A 12,549-nucleotide genomic window follows, 5' to 3' on the forward strand; every position below is an offset into this window, starting at 1 on the left:
TAAATTCTAACAAGCTCCAAAACTGACCAAAATTAAGGTTTTTTGTTTGTTTGTTTGTTTTTTCCATCAGCAGCTAATGATAGAGTCATGGTGTGGGATAGAAAAACAGCAATAAAATGAGGTTTGTGTTTACATGAATCAGTGTGTCAATATTCATGTTTACAATTCAGCAAAGTTGAGAAAATACCTCTCCTGACCCTGACACAACACATTGGCAGTTTTAGTATAAAATGTGCATTCTTGAGCCTGCAGGTGATCCTCGCTGTGGAAGATCATGTAGTCACAACTACCCAGTAAAACCTGAGAACTGGTAAAATGGAGAATAAAATATAACTTCAGAAGAATATTCAAAGGAAGCCACTCTAAAGTCAAAATCCTCAAACTAGATTTAAGGTTTTGAAGTGAAGCAATTCACCTCAAATAGGAGCAAATAAAAGATACTTTAAAAGCATAGGATTAAAAAGTAGACATAAAAGAACAGTGATACTCTCTTTTCAAGTAATAGAACAAACTATATTATGAGCAGCATTTTGAAGTGTACATCAAACCGATTTTCTCCTCTTTATCCTTTTTAATCTCCACCAGATGCAGTTTCTTTAAATTCAAGTTTTACATTCCTAGCCATAACTTGTCTGAACACACGGAGAGAGCATTGAGAGACATTAGTGGCATTCTTTTTCTCTTTCTTTCTCTGTCATTCTATTTGTTACAGCTGCTGAAGGCTTATCTTCTTAAGTCACTCAGTTTTATAGACTTGGTTTGCTTTATTTTCATCTATGTTTTTGGGCTCCAAACAATTCCATGCCATTCTTCCATGGAATGTTTGCAGTGAAAAAGATGCACAGACACACAGAGATATATACTTATATAAAAGCATATGTAAATAAATGTGTATATGTATATATATGCATGTATATAAATGATCTCAGAGAAAATCTGACACGATTGTTACTGGTATGGTAGAAAAAAAGCTTTACAATTATATTTTAAAGCTTAATTGACAGAACATAGCATGATTGAAATCTCAGAATGGAAACGCTGCAGGAGGAAAGAAGGGTTTTCATTAAGACACACCAATACTCAGTAGCACTTTTTCTCAGTTGATCCCTCAGGGTCATAATTTTCTCAGGAATGATGAAATACAGTTTTCTTTCCCACAAACAGTTTAGGTTTTTTTTTCTTTCTTAAGAGCTTGTCAGTAATGAGTTTCTCCTTTATTCTTTCCCTCTTCTCTCTTACACCTCATTTAATTGTGGATCAGGATGGATTTACCATTTTCACTGTTTCTTCTAATTAGAACTACATGTATGTGAAGCAAACTGATCTGTTACTAGGTGTTTTTTTTTTTTTTCCCTGTGCAGGAAATACCCATGACTAACATCCTGCAGTAGCTGAGTCTATAAAATAGTTTTTATTCATTAAGGCAGCATGATATGTTTTAATGATGTTTAACAGAATCTTCACAATTTCAGCAGGTCTGTCTGCTGACCTTGTGCTGTAAACATAGGTTATATTACAAAGATTTAAAAAGTTAGCAAAATTTCTTTTTATTTTATTTTTCTTCCTGCAGGTAACAAACCTGACTGCCTGTTATTTGTTTTGGACCTGTTCAGCTGGATGGACAAGAATAATTGCATTTTTAGACATTGTTAAATCCACAAAACATCAAGATGCAATTCATACAAAGCTGGAAACAACTCTCAGTGAGGAAACTCTAAATGGTAAATGGATAAGGATAAGGATAAATAGCACAAAATAAACCCCTCATACATTTGGTTAATCAACTCTATTCCCCTTTTCCTCTCATCTTTCAAATTCACAGGCAAATGACATTTGCCTTTCCCCAGCATGCACCTCTCCTTTAAACCAGGGAGTTTGCCTGGGGCCATACCTATATATCTGATCCATGCATAATGAAGCATGAAGCTGCCAATTGTAGGGAGCGTCTGCTGTGTCAGAGACTGATAGGCATTTCATTTGCTGAACTCCCAAGGGCCCTCACGCTTCTCAGGTTTCATGTAGTATTTATTTTAGGCACTCACATTTCTCATCTGTGAACTTCACACCATATGTAGAATGAGTAACACAAGCTCTGCATGAAAAAGCTCTCCAGGTAGTTTTAAATGTAACTTGGTGGACTGGGGACATTATGGACTTGAAAAATAGGCTCGCATGAGAAATGGAGGAATATTGAGCTTTGTTCATACAACAGCTGTCTGAGTCTTTCACTGAATAAGAATGGCCTTATTCTAATAAAATGACTGCTCTACACTTCTACCACACAAATTGTTTTGTAGTGTGCACTGTGCAGATCTACATTTTTCACAAGTTATTGCTACTCTGCCACACTGTCCGCAAGGAAATGTTCATTTGCTGTTTCTAAAGTGCAGTTTTGTTGGGTCTGAGGCTCAGACAGTCAGGGTGAACTGATGGATAGCAAGCCCATATGCCATGCAGCTTTGAAATCTGAAGGCTGAATAACAATTCTGAAAAGATTGCTTTGGTTCTCAAAATCTGGCCATACAGAATTACTGAGGCAAATATATGTCTCTTGTTTATTTTTGTTGGTAGGGATCTAGAAAATATTTCATATGAAATGCTCTCTTTTAGCATAACAGTGAAGGAGAATAATAGAGAGGGATAAAAGAAATGTCTGTTCTCCATTGGTATTTTTCTGAATAGGTGTTTCTAAGCATAGCAAAACCTTTGGCATTTGCTTCTTGGTTTGTAGGCAAGGTGATTATGACAGCCTTATGAAAAATCCTCACGTAAGTGTTCATAGGGGACAATCTATCTGGTGCAGCCTGATGATGTAGACTAGGCAGTAAAACTAACATTCAGAAAAAACAGATCTGTTTGACTGCTTGGCAATCAAAGTGTGTTTCTGGGAGGAGACAAATACTATGTTCTTGGTCAGGAATATTTAAATATGTGTGCAGTATGAAGCATTTCACTATTTCACTGGTTCTGATGGCAGATCACTCTTGTAGAAATCAATGTGCTCACAGGCTCATGCTGTGCTGAGGGAGCAGACCCTCTGCCAGTTCGAAGTGCTGTAATGAAGCAATGTCAATTTAAAACAGAAGCATTGTTACCCTGCACTTCCATCTTCATCTGTTTGCAACACTCTGGTTTCATGAGTGCTCAATGTCCAAACTTCCTGTGGCAATCAGCTTTCTCTATTTTGGCCTTTATTCAAGGCAATTCTGGGGGGTTTTATCATTAAAAAAAAAAAAAAAGAAAGAAGAAAAAAAGAAACAGCAACTTCAAAGCCCTTTTCTGTGAGTTTTGTATGTCATCTACAATGTTAATAGGCAATGCTGCGAATGAGACAGTTCACTACTATTAAGCTAATGAAATACAAAGTGTAAGTGGTTTCATTATGCCAGCAGCAATTCTTTTTTATATTTCATTGCAATACTTATTCCATAGTATGCTTTACAGTAGGAAATTCTATTGAAAATTTTTTCTTCTTATTGAATTTGAGCAGAAAAAAGACATTGCAGAATTCTACTTCATGTATATATAATCTTCAAAACAAAGTGAATGAATAGAGTTGCCTGCATGGAATTAGGGTATTACAATAATGAACGCAATCATGTTGTGAAAGGCTTTTTATATTGGTCAGACTGACATGAGAGTGCAGCACGATTTGTTTGGCAAGCAGCATTTTGGTAATCTCTGGCTTTCAAATTCCTAATCACGAGTTCACCTCAGTGTAAAGGTTTTATTTCTAATAAATTATTTGCATACACTTATATATTTGTGCCACATGTGGGGTTTTTTAAAGTGTGTACAGTTTATTAGCATGTCTGAAATCAAGTGGATGTTATTGACAGAAGAATAATTGTGCAATGGCGAATTCAGCTACGGATGCTATAGCAAAGTTGTTCTTAAGCTGCTTTACATTGCACAAATGCGTGTATGTGCAGGTGCCCTCGTTTGTGTGCATACATAACATATGGATAAAAGCAGGTACTGCATGTGGGCTTGGAACTGGCCTGTGCCCACGTACTTCTTTTCTCTAACAGCTGCATTCAAAAGGGAGCGTAAGGCGTGAGGAGGAAGGGCGCAGACATCTCCTGATTCATGTGTCATCTCCGACGCAGCTCACTGCATTGCAGGTCTTCTCCTGCTGCCAGTGGAACTGAACCGTGATGAGGAGGGACCACCCTCTAATGGAGAAAAATAGTATTTCGGTTTCAGGCCTCATTTGAATATTGGCTTTCAGCTTTGCCTTTGTAGCATGGCTGCAGCGTGAGGCAGTGAAGCAGAGACCACACAGCACCTTAGCACAGAAGGGACAATTCACAGAGAGCTAGCCCAAAATGTGTCATCTGCTTTCCATGCAGATTCCTCCCATTACTTTAATCCTGTGGCAGAGAACCTCATCTCTGAGTTTAGTTTTCAGCAAGTTTGTATTTTGTAAGTGTCAACAAACATTTTAGACGTGTAAATCCTACTGGCATAAATGGACATTTCCCCTCTGAATCTCACCAAGAAAAGCAGTGTTCTTAGTAGAGAGAATTCCGAGTTCAGCAGTGGTAGCACTGTGTGTGAGCAGTCTATTTACTTTTGGAGACTACATGCATTTCAGATTAGTTTTGCAGATGAAAAAAAAGACAATTTATCCTTCTTGAAAGCTAACTTAAGCATCATGCATGGAAAAGCTCTAGCTCCACAAATACATATCCCCAAATGAAACAAATATTTCCTTCAATGGTTCAAAAAGTTAATTTCCACAAGTAATCTGTTTGTTCACTGATTGGTTTTGGGTTTTTTGTGTTTTTTTTTTTTTTTTTCAGTTGATATATTAATTTAGAAATATCTGTTCATGCAGTTCAAAGGGATAAACAACAGGAAATACCTAAAAAACCTGTCAGAGAAGCCACATGAATGTTACACTGTATGCACATACAACTGCTTGAATTTTTGCTACTAGTAGGTGTTCCTTTAATGAGCATTGAAAGTACTTCTCAGCCAATAGAACTAATTTGCTTAGACTCAAACCCCTACAAGTCAATAAACATAAAATAATATGTATTTTTTTTCAGTTAAGGTTAATCTTACAAGGTTATAAACTACACTTTCCAGTGGGTAATTCAAAATTCATAGCTGCAGAAGTCTGTAGAGCTGTTGTAATGAAAGATAATATTCAAATGAAATTAATGAAAGCATTGTTGCCCAGTTTGTAAGAGGTAATTACGTTTCACCTCTCTAAAATCCCCCAATTGCTTAAAGAACAAATGAAAATTGTCTTCCTAAATTGCTGTGTGTTACTGTTACACATTATTGACAGCAGATCTTGTGGAAAATTCTCTAGCATTTTATTATTTCTTTTAATTTTAAATGATGAAAGCAAACACATCTACATGTATAGATACACATACACATACATATGGGACCTCCTTGAAGATTTTTGTGAGTGGGTTACAAGGGAAATGATACCAGCGTACAGCAAGGAGGATTGTTTATACACTCCCCTGTGCAGGAAACTCTCACTTGATGTCAAATAAAGCAGCATACAGTATTTCCTCTTTCTGACCACTTCTTTGTCCAGGTGGTATTTGTGTGTAATATTCTTTTTAGTCAGAAGATTGCATGGATTGCAACTGGGAGGAGGGATGCCTGGGGGGAAGGTCTGGCCTTGCATGTTTAAGAAAAGCCAGCTGCAATCTGGCTCAGAATTTCTGCTTTCTGTTCTTAAATTTGTGAAGTACTCTAGGATTATAAAACATACTATGTAAACAAAAGATATTTAAATTCTCGTCTAAATGTCTCAAATATGTAGAAGAAATTGAAAAGAGAATATGGAGAAGAGAGAAGAAGAGAGAACAGTCTGAGCAATACACTTTCACAAATCAAGAGCTGCAATAAATAATGTATAATATTTGATGCATTCAGCTGAGTCAATGTCTGAAACAGCGCTTACATTTTTTTTATTTCATTGACTCAGAAATTTGGTAAAAATGGTCATCTCACAGAAGTGAGATTGTGGAATTTACCCTCAGGCCTATGCAGCTTTGCATTTCAGCGGTTACTTTTCTGCTTAATAACTTGCATGGCTTTTATCCAGAACTAGTTTTGGGTAGATGGAGGTGTCAGTACCTGTGGTAATACACTTAATGCATATTCAGGTTGTAACACACTGGTCTATAGTGTTCTGTAGTCAGTCTTCCTACTGCCACTATTTGATCTGAAAACTACTCTGGTATTTATAAAATAGAACTCCTAGTGCTCCTAAGGCATTGGATTTTTGGATTTTTTTTTTCCCATTTTGCCAGGAAAGCAGAGAGAGTTGTGCATTGCGATCACAGCATGCTAGAAATCAGTGACCAAAATTATGAGATTCATTTCCAAATTTAGGAGAGGGATATCATAAAGACATTGATGAGTTTTAGGATGATGTCTGCCTCCATTATATTTATATGAACCCCAAATCTAAGCTGGTTGTCTAAAGCTCCATCTCTAGTTAAAGTAAATTATTTTATCTCCTGGGGGCAATTTACCCTACAAAGATATCTGATACCCATCTTTAGATGGTAGAATCATTCCTTTGAAAGCATGTCTCTCTTTCTTTACCACAATGGGAGCATGAATAATAAATTTGTCTTAAATACCTGATTTTTTGGTGTCTAAAGTATGATGAAATCCACATTACACAGCTAGATTAGCATTTAGACCTAAATTAACCACACAGAAAACTAGGTAAAAAGTGGAGCCATTGGGGAACACCATGCTGATACTTTTATGTGTGGGCTACAGCCTGAACTTCGTGTGTCTTTATGCAGGTTTAAAACAGGGATAAAACAGCAACCTCAGAGAGCCATCGTGTGTCTTCACAGACTTCTCAGAAAAAATGGCTTTGAGAGGTTATAGGTAAAGAGTTTGTAGAAATGTAAATGAAAATTAATTGAGTGGTAGTGTGTTGCTTGCTTTATAGCCCATGTCCCACTTCCTTGGTCAATTTCTTTTCTTCTTTAAAACAATTTTGAATTTTAAAAATGGGAAAAGGTTACAAAGAGAGAGAGAGAAAAAGAGAGAGGGAAAGAGGAAAAGAGAGAGATAAAAAGAAGGGAGGGAGGGAGGGAGGGAGGGAGGAAGGAAGGAAGGAAGGAAGGAAGGAAGGAAGGAAGGAAGGAAGGAAGGAAGGAAGGAAGGAAGGAAGGAAGGAAGGAAGGAAGGAAGGAAGGAAGGAAGGAAGGAAGGACAAAAAAGAGGACAAGAGGAAGGGGTGGAGGAGAGAGAAAATATTTCATCTGGAGCATAATCCTCATACATGTCCATTAGTGTTTTCCCAGCCTTTTCCAAGTCCAGGTACCATCCTTTCCATCCTTTCCTTCCTTTCAAATGTTGCTGCCAGCAGTCCTATGTGGATTTACTTTGTCTGAGATATTTAGCCATTGCCAGAAAATCCCCATTTGATTTACACACAATGGGTTAAATCTGGTGGCAGTAACATCACACAGTCCTCCTGGCTTCCAAGCAGCTGCAAGAGTATAACTGTCAGCAGAGACTATTCCATTTTGTTTTAGCAGGGTACAGATCATTAAATCCTTTTAAGGTTTGGAATCAGTTATCCATGTTCTTATTTACTTTTACTATCATATTAGGTGCTTTATCACCTGATTAATTAGGAAGCAAAGCAGAAGTAAGTTGTCTAATCAATTCCACATTCTTGTTTTTCACCTGTCAATAATGGGCTACCTAGATCCACATTTTGAACCAGCACAACACCAACATCTTGCAAGAGAAGAGATTCATCTGGGAGAAATATTGCACATGCTCACTGGGAAACATTCCAAAGATAGACTACAGGTCTAGAGAAGACTCTTGTCTTCTTTTAAAGGACTTTGGGGCACAGAGGACTTTGCATATGACAGGGTCTGGGACACAGTGGACAGTTGGAACATCCCAGCAATGCAGACCAGAAAGTTCAGAATCTGCTGTTCTGAAAGCACCAATCTTCCAGGAAAAAAATTTCCAGGGCTCATTAACAAAGCTGCATGTCCTAGTTTGCTCCAACTCCCTTGACAAAGCATTAGTGTTTGTTACCCCTCTGTACTGTTCTCAGCCTCACAGTCGATGGGAGGACATGCAGCTGGATGTCACTGCTCATCAAAAGCTTGTGTTTGTCTCTGCTCCTTTGCTCAAGGAAAGCTGTTATTACTCAGCCATAATGATTTTATATAAGAGCAGTCCCAGCTCTATCCAGCACTTCACAGGACTGTGCATATACACGCAAACCATTATGGTATGCAACCATAAGTTTCTCTGTTCACTTTTACATTACATTCTCCTTCCCCTGTCCAGTCTTGAGTTGTATAACCATGGATTTATTTTGACTTAGCTTTTCAGAAATCCATGTGAGAGCCTGGCAAATATTGTAGAAAACAGACCTTTTTCTCATTTATACAATATTTAAAGGCCGATATTATTCACATAGGCCCTAGAGCCAACAATTCTAGCTCCATTGCCAAAAGGAAAATATAACTTGAATGTGATGTGGTGGTCAATAATGTCATATTACTAGACTTTTCTCCATGTGACACACTAATACATCAATATACAAGTAAAACAGTGTTAGCATCCCAGAAACTCTTATACAGTTTCATATGTTATCATTCAGCATAAATCTGGGAGTAAAAGGCCAAAAGTGCCTTCCTATTTCATTGCTGTACTGAAATGCCACAAAGTCTCTACCCTTAAAAGTCTGTCAGGTATGAATGAAGGTCAGAGGAATACAAAACTCCTACACATGAGGTTAGAAAAAGTAGATCATTTAGCAGGGAAAATGTTGCAGCACAGACTGTGCAACACCAAATAGAGAAAACCACAGCCAGGGAGTGATGATGGTCGTGCAGCTGTACTAAAAGCTCCTGTGAGTGGTGGTGCCAGCAATGAAATGTCTGTAGTGGAAGTAAAGGACAAATCAGACAAATAATAGGTCTATCCTGAGAAAAATCATGGTGGCTGCCTGTCTGTTGACAAGGGGACAGAGAGACCTGTTGAAAACAATTTTTGGTGAACAGTGGCCTTTACAGAAACATAATTTGGGAAGAATTTGCCTTTAACTGAACTACCTTTATACAACATAAAATTGAAGGATTTAAGTTCAAGGGGAGGTAGAGATTTAAAAAAATGGGCAAATGGTCTTGGATTGCTCTGTGTCCTCAAAGTTCTGTTTTTCTTTTGTTTGTATCCTGAAATGAGGCAGCACTTTCCAATAACTTGTGCTTTATTCAGAGATCAAATTTTGAGTTACTTTTGAAGCACTAGCTCAAAAAATGTGACTTTTTAATGTGCAAGCCATGAATATTATGAAGTACTTAGCTCACCAAACAGATTTTTAGGCCAAAGATCTGCAGGTTATGTTGCATACAATATTTGTGCAGGCATTTTATTTTCAAGAACATGCACTTACCGGCATTTATATCCAAATAATTACATGGATGTAGATGTTTCATAAAGCTAAAGTTATGTACCTGAAAACAACAAAAAAAAAAAACTTTTGGGAGCTTAAAACATTTGATTAATTTTAGACAAAATCTCAAAAGTAATTATTTGTTCTTTTGTCTATGTACATGCTCGTGCAACTCCAAGGCTCCACCCCCTCATGGCTGCTGTGAAAAAATTAACGCTGTCCTGGCTGAAAGCAGACATTGATGTATGTGGGGGGAAAAAAAGAAAGTTAACATTGATTTGGAGTGATTTGGTCTCCTCTCAAATAAGCCATATGACAGACAGAATGGGTTGATATTCTTTTCAAAAGCAGCCATAAGGCAAAAAACCACAGCCTGAAATAAACAAGAAAACCCTTCTTGGTAGAAGAAATAATAATAAAATTAAAAACTCATTTTAAGATTGTGAGAAGTGTGTATGGCTGATTGTATATTGAAGGACTATCTATCTATTTCCAGCCTTGAATAAAAAACCTTAAAATTAAATTGGAAAAAAAAAAATGTTCATCCTTTGCTGTTGTAGTGTCCCTGAAGTCTTAGAAAATCCATATCACTTTAAAATATTTTTAAAAATTCTTTTAAAAAAGCAGATATACAAAATTACTATAGCATTTGGTTTCTAACTTTTTTATTGCAAATATTATACACCTTACAGCTCTTTTACCTGATTAATACAAATGTAGTGTTCTTAGTAACCACAAATGAGAAAAGTGGGCTTTCGTAAATCAGTGCACACCATTCCCAGATAAGGGTGACATCCAAATGCCAATATTTCCTGCTAGATGCTCCAAAAATTGTCTATTTCAACCGCGTTTGTACTGTTACCATTTGTTGCCAATCTAGTGAAGTCCATATTTGCTTTTGTTGCCATCTTGTCCTGTCCCCTTCACAGACTGGGAGCCATCAGTCACTCTGAAATCTTCCAGGTTTGCTTATTCACTCCTCCCTCCTTATGTTCTTCTGTCTTTTGTGCTCTCACGGTAACTCTCCACCTCTCTCACACCTGTCTAGTCATCATTCATCTTGTGCCATCACTTAGGTGGCTGCTTTTCAATTTTAAGGGCCATCCTGTCATTCAGGAGCATTTTATGCCATTTACACTGGGGTAAATAGTGATCCAAGCTGAAGATCAGCAGCATCTAATCTTCCCCACTACAGTGGTATAGAACATGTTGAACAAAACTGAGCTCACGTGCTGTGGCACATCCTCAGTGGCAGCACTCAGGAGTTGATAGGGTCCAGCATGTCCACTCCATTTCATTCCTTTTACTTTTTCTTCTTTCCTTCACCTTTCTAACTGTTTAAGAATTTAATTTCTAGCTGAAAAGGAACATTTTGATGCAATCCTTATTTGGATTTGGTCATTCATCCAGCATATCTGGAATGCACCACAAAAAAAATAGGATCTTTAAAAAACCCTGAAACCAACAGTAAAGACACAGTAGGATTTCCCCCCTATATACAACTCCCTCCTCCACTCTCTGTGGAGTCACCTGTGCAGTGAAAACTGTAGTTCAGGATCTGTTTCTGTTATCAGAATAGTGGGGATGCAATGGGTATTGTGCTCATAAACATGTAGAATTCAATACATCAGAATAATTCTGCTTCATAAAGGGTATTTACATATTGGTATGATACAACTCTAATTTCCATATGAAAATTAAGAGGTAAATTAGACTAAAGTAAGTTACAAAATAATTTCTCTTCAAGAACATTTCATCTTTAGAATCAAATAACCTTGTGGGAGAGTAAGGGGGAGGAATGACACCTTCAAAAACAAAAGCTGTATGTTTAATGTGTTTGGGGTTATTTTTTTTGGAAACTGGTCTTTTTATCTGCAAGAACCTTGACGTGGCCTGTCATGGTCTTCCTGGTTTCCTTTGGTACGTTCCAGACAAATTCCCTGCTCAGCCTTCCTTCTGTTTTTGATAAAGCAGAGCTAGGCTACTTACTACCCTTTCACTTCTCCACATCAATTTTTCTGTACTGTTCTGAATAAATTATATCATTAATAAAGAATTTTAAAATAATGTTGACCTCCCCAAAAATAAATTGACTTTATTATTAACATTTAGCGATCAGTCCTTCTAGGCTTGTGCTTTGATCTCTTTTTATAAATAGCCAAAAAGGAATGGACTTGAAGTCCTATTCAGTCTGAATGTGTTGCCATAATCAACTTTATACTCTATTATTACTTGGAAAGTTTTGACTGATCTAAGTGTGTAATCAACTATTGATTCATGTTTAATAACAGCCATATCAGGACAACAGTCAAAGCTTTATTATTTTGCAGTTTTTGCCCTTAAATCACTTGCATTAATCATGTTTGATGACTGAATATTCAATACTCATGACTTTCCTTTCCTTTTTCCTCTCCACCTCCTTCATTTCCCGCTTCTATATCTTCTTTGATCTCTTAGTGTCAAGTCTAGAGCCAGATCAAAAACCAAAAAAGTCTTGTTTTGCCTTATTCATTTAAATGTCAAAGGATCAAACTGTCATTATCTGCTGCAGAGTCCCTAACACAGGCAAAATAACAGATATTTCTGGTTTTGATGCTGTACAAAGACAAGGAAAAGAGGAACAATCACTCCTATGTAAGTGGAATACTATATCTGTGCTTTCTATTCAGTCTCACTCTTCCATCAAAATCTAACTGGTTAAAATCAAATATGTAAGTAAATTTCACCCTAATTCTTCAGATTTAAATTAAATCTAGGATATAAGGTTAGGAAAAATAATATTCGAATGACCACATCTCCAGAAGTGGGATGCTTCTCTGTGTGACTATTGTTCCTTTTTCATCCCAAGATAAAAAATGAAAGAGATGTCTGTTTGCTTTTTCAGAGTATACAAAATTGGATTAAATATCACAAGAGTTTTTTTCATTTTGCTTGTTAATCTTACTGCTTCCAATACTGCATTCACAATAGTAAGAACCAAACTTTTCTAAAATAATGAGTTTTGCCTCTGTCTTCATGCCAAAGGCAGGGAACACAAGGGTTAATACTTCTGGTCATATCAGAGTTCCAGGGAGGAATCTGCCCATATTCAGAATTAGAAATTGAAGAAGCTACAGAAAAGGGAC

The 12,549-nt window shown here is 37.0% G+C and overlaps 1 long non-coding RNA gene across 1 annotated transcript in view; it reads left to right on the forward strand.

Annotated features, from left to right (window-relative positions):
* The window catches only part of LOC104685459, a 48,565-nt gene extending 44,807 nt beyond the window's left edge, over positions 1-3,758 (forward strand). The window contains exon 4 of the long non-coding RNA XR_751123.4: positions 1,571-3,758. This is a non-coding gene — a long non-coding RNA (uncharacterized LOC104685459). The remainder of the gene's footprint in view (positions 1-1,570) is intronic.
* The last annotated feature ends 8,791 nt before the right edge of the window (positions 3,759-12,549 follow it).

The sequence above is a fragment of the Corvus cornix genome, chromosome 3 (assembly GCF_000738735.6).
Source record: "Corvus cornix cornix isolate S_Up_H32 chromosome 3, ASM73873v5, whole genome shotgun sequence".
Lineage (NCBI taxonomy): Eukaryota > Metazoa > Chordata > Aves > Passeriformes > Corvidae > Corvus > Corvus cornix.